Source organism: Octopus bimaculoides, chromosome 2 (assembly GCF_001194135.2).
Source record: "Octopus bimaculoides isolate UCB-OBI-ISO-001 chromosome 2, ASM119413v2, whole genome shotgun sequence".
Taxonomy (NCBI): Eukaryota; Metazoa; Mollusca; class Cephalopoda; order Octopoda; family Octopodidae; genus Octopus; species Octopus bimaculoides.
This window is the reverse complement of record NC_068982.1, coordinates 98,671,544-98,676,543: the sequence shown is the minus strand read 5'-3', so window position 1 is coordinate 98,676,543 and position 5,000 is coordinate 98,671,544. Positions and strand designations below refer to the sequence as shown.

At 38.0% G+C, this 5,000-nt stretch overlaps 1 protein-coding gene across 1 annotated transcript in view; it reads left to right on the top strand.

Annotated features, from left to right (window-relative positions):
• LOC128247071 (uncharacterized) overlaps nt 1-5,000 on the top strand; it is a 51,325-nt gene that overhangs the window by 45,356 nt on the left and 969 nt on the right. The gene's annotated exons all lie outside the window — the stretch shown is intronic.

Genomic DNA, 5,000 nt, shown 5'->3' with positions numbered 1-5,000 from the left:
ATTCGACGACTGGCACCCATGCCAACGTCGTCTTCTTCATTGCACACGAAATTCAGCTTGCGAAGACCTGTTGGGGCAAGCGAAAGCGAAATCGTGATGGCACCTGTGCCCAGCGTCGCCTTTCTGGCACTTGTGCCCGTGGTATGTGTAAGGACTTCGAGCGAGATCGTTGCCAGTGCCCCTGGACTGGCTCTTGTGCGGGTGGCACATAAAATACACCAGTTTGAGCGTGGCCGTTGCCAGTACCGCCTGACTGGCCTTCGTGCCGGTGGCACGTAAAACACCCACTACACTCTCGGAGTGGTTGGCGATAGGAAGGGCATCCAGCTGTAGAAACTCTGTCAAATCAGGTTGGAGCCTGGTATAGCCATCTGGTTTCACCAGTCCTCAGTCAAATCGTTCAACTCATGCTAGCATGGAAAGCGGACGTTAAACGACGATGATGATGTATCTGCTATTGATGAATGAACAAATAAAACCAAGGGCATATATTCCGGGTTCACTAGGCGTGCGCTGCACACCCATCGAAAATGGCAAATTCATTATAAGTATTAACCTTATTCATTAATTTAATCACAAATCTCATGTAAAATCTTTTGTTTATAACCCTGTTTGAAATTTGGTGGCATTGGGTGTAGTAGCATACTCAATACAACAACCACCATTCGCCACTAAATAAACATCACTTCATACCTTCATGTGGAGCTTGGATGTGGCTTGGTACGGATTACTCTTTCTTACATGTATTTCAGTGACTCATGTAACGAATAATTTGGTTAACGAACAGGGTTCCGGAACATATGTTCGTATATAGAGACCTCACTATATTGTTTTACAGAACTTTATTTCCTGTTTTAATCAGAGAACATCGTTGAAAAATATATTCATGATATATAAATATTTTCATGCCAGTGATTTTATTGATTTTTGTTTCTTCGTAATCGCCGTATTAAGGATTTGTCGTGTAATTAATCCCTGGTGACGAAAGCCTGTTTTGTTGAGTTTAACTTGTTATCAATTATTAATCTAATATATTAATTATCAGTTTAACGTGCTATCATTTATCGTTTTAACGTGTTATCCAGTTATCATCAGATTATCGTGTTTAGTAATCAGTTTAATGTGCCATCACTTATAATTTTACGTGTTATCAGTAAATCTAATCGATTATCGTATTAGCACGTTATCTTTATGAGTTATCATCAGTTTAATGTGTTATCTATTAACGTATATAAGTTATCACACTCACACATACACACAAACATACACATACACATACATACATAAATACACACATACATAAGTTAACCGAGGTGAAATGAGACGATTGAGGAGTCTCGTTTTTTGATGATCATTAACTGTACAGTGACTTTTGTTGTGAGTTTTGTTGTATTCTTGATAAACCTTCAAAAGACTTAAACTCTGCACAGGTAAGTAACGAAACATCCGTTAAGTACACTGTGCTCCCACTCCTAAAAAATGGTGAATCGCATCTACACATAGTACTCAGTTGCATCTAGGTGGTCAGAATTAAGCAGAAGCTAAATGTTTTTCTCATGGAGACTCAGGGTACCAATGACAGATGGAATACAAATTGTCAAGCCTTCATCATGTCAAGCCTGGCATCATGTGACTCGGACAGTTGTCATCTACATTTTCGGACTGCGCGAAAATGAAATGTCAGATTCCACCTCCGGCTCCACCGCCCCATGCTTTTCCATTTTCATCTGTCAGGCCGGATTATGTTTGTTTATTTGTTTCCTTCTCTTTTCTTTTGCTTTCTTCCTCCCTATCTCCCCCCTCTCTCTCTCTCTTTCTTTCTGATGCTGTTAGCTTCTGTTTCTTGTTGGTCTGTCAATATTTCCATCACTATTCATTTTTGCTTACACATCTCTGTCTGCCTTCCTTTCGTCCGTTACAGACTTTCTCTCTCTCTCTCTCTCTCTCTCTCTCTCTCTCTCTCTCTCTCTCTGATTCTTCGTCTCTTGCTTTTTCTCTCGTAATTTTTATAACTCTTCCATTTCTTGCTGATCATGCAATATTTCCTCCTTCACTAAAATTTCCCTCCTCCTCCTCCTCTTCCTCTTCTTTTTCTTCTTCTTCTTCTTCTTCTTCTTCTTCTTCTTCTTCTTCTTCTTCTTCTTCATCATCATCATGTTTAACACGCAACTTCCTTACTCTTACCGTTTTCGCTCGTTAACTCACACTTAAGCTATTAATTTTCTCGCAGCCAGTCTACTCCACTCGTACTCACTGTCTCTCTCTCTCTCTCTCTCTCTCTCTCTCTCTCTTCCACTCTCTCTCCCCTCTCTTTCTCTCTAATTGTATTTCAGTTCCGCTGGTAGTTACTTACCTCCGCACCGCCACACCATTGAGTCTCTCTCAGGACATATCAGACGTCAATCTGCTTTCTAATTTGTTTAATGCGTTCTTTATGAGGCTACAGGCAATCGGATCGTTTTTGGCTGCACTTAATTCCTACGACTAAGTGTTTAACGAGCAAAACTAGGTGTTATATGTTATACAGGATCAATCTCTTGTTTGCACATCCTAAAAACACTCAGTTCAGACAGACAAAACACGCATATATATACACACACAATAAAGAAGTAAAAAAAGACATATTCACATAAATAACTGAAATACTGAACTCACCTTAAGCACAAGTGCTGCGCTAGAGTACAAACTACCATTAAATAAAGACAAATATTAACTGTTGCGCTCTGCCTGAATCAGCTTGTCTGTCTCCACTGTGACCACCGCCAAAATGAGAAAGCGTGCAGAAACAGAGTGGATAGGAATGCAAGAACAGACTGTATTGGAGTGAGTACATGTTCAGATTGTGACACTGTATGTTCTTCATAGGATTAACCATAGCAGGTCGGAGAGTGTTGTAAAGTGGGCAGTTTGGAAATACTGTGGGGTATCTTTTACTTGTTTCAATCATTGGGCTGCGGCCATGCTACAGGCACCGCCTTGAAGGGTTTTTAGTCGGGCAAATCAGCCCCAGTACTTACGCATTCAAACATATCTCACAGAAGTATGTACACCCCCAAAAGTTTTCAGTTAAATTGCTATTACACTGATTATATCGAAGGAAAATAAACGAAATGTATACTGAATAGAATATATTATACATGCAAACATTATACAAATTTGGAATACAAAACAATAATAATTTTCAAAGATATGAACGAAATATTAATTTTCAAACGAACTAAAAATATGTACACCTTAAAGGATTATTTGCTATATTCAATATTTGATGTGACCACCCTTTGATGTGACCACCCTAACCCTAACCCTAAATTTCCACATATAACTGATGAAATTGACATCCATTCATCTTGAATGATGTCTTTCAACTGTGTTACATTGTGGAATTTTTTCTCCTCAACCTTCCCTTTCTGAACATCCCACATATGTTCTATTGGGTTTAGATCAGGTGACATGGTAGGCTAAGGCAATACCTTTACCTTTTTATCTGATAAAACCTTAGTCAAGTGTGTTTAGGGTCATTATCATGTTGAAACATGGAATGTCTTCCTAGTTCCTTGATGCTTTTCAACATTGCTTTCTGCAATATGTTACAATAAAGCCTTGAATTCATTGTTCTCTCAACAAATTTGAGTCCTCCCACACCAGCTGCACTCATGTATCCCCAAAGCATAACACTTCTGCCACACTGTTTCATGGTAGGCATGGTGCATTTGTAGCTATTATCTTCACTTAGTTGTCACCATACTTGTTTAATACCATCTGACCTAAACAAGTTGATTTTAGTCTCGTTAGGAAAAAGAATTTTATTCCAAAACTCTTTCCCTTTACTCAGATAGGTTTCAGCAAAAGAAAGGCCACTTGATTTATGCCTGATAGTGAGGAGAGGCTTCTTACGAGGAATGCGTCCATGAAGACTACACTGGTTCAAACTTTGGTGAACCGTTTGGACCGATACACTCCTTCCACTATCAGAAAACACTTCTTGGGTCAAAGATGAAGCGGTACGACGGCTGTCGTCCATCATCCAACGTTGGATGTGGCGAATATCACGCGCAGTTAAAATAGAAGGATGACCTGGACGATGTTTATTGCTTAGCCGTCCAGTAGCTTTGTAATTCTGAAGTACTTTGGCAACTGTCTTTACCTTAATGTGTATTCGTTTGCTAATTAACTTGTATCTTAAACCGTTCTTGTGCAAATTAAATATAATCACAATGGAGAAGATTTTAACCACGGTACACAAATCAAAATTCCTGTAGATGCAATAACAATGACCGATGCAAAAATGTTAGGAAAAATGGTTTATTAGAATTGAAATCATCAGCGATATCTGAATTTAGTAAAATAAGTGGATACAATTTTGAATATAGCAAATTTCCTTTAGGGTGTACATAATTTTGTAACGTTTGAAAATTAATATTTCGTTCATACTTTGAAAAAGTTTATTGTTTTGTATTCCAAATTTGTATAATGTTTGCATGTATGATATTTTAGAAATTTTTGCTCTTAACAAAGAAAGCTGAAATGTAGAAGGTAGACATTCCCCAAGTGCAAGAATAAAGGGACAATAAGAATTTCCAAATCCGGCCGTAACTCGTTTTAATTTTTAAATAACAGTATTTGTATTGAGAGAGATAAAACAGTTTCTGTGCGTTCGTATTCATATACATAAGAGGTGGTTATGTTTGATCGTTACATCACTTGGAATCGCAGCAGGAAGAAAATACGTCTAATCGCTTTTGTTGCGCCATCCAAAAGCTATAGATTTAATTCTCCCACAATGCAACACCACTGCGTGCGCCATTGAGTGGCCAATGGATGAGCCATCTGGTTTCAAGGGAGGTAACTGTCTACAATATATTCATAAATTTCGTTTTATCTTTTTCGATATTATCAGAGTAATGGCAATTTTAATTGAATTTTTTCAGGGGTGTACATACTTCTGTGAGATACTATGTATGTATGTATATATATATATATATATATATATATATATATAT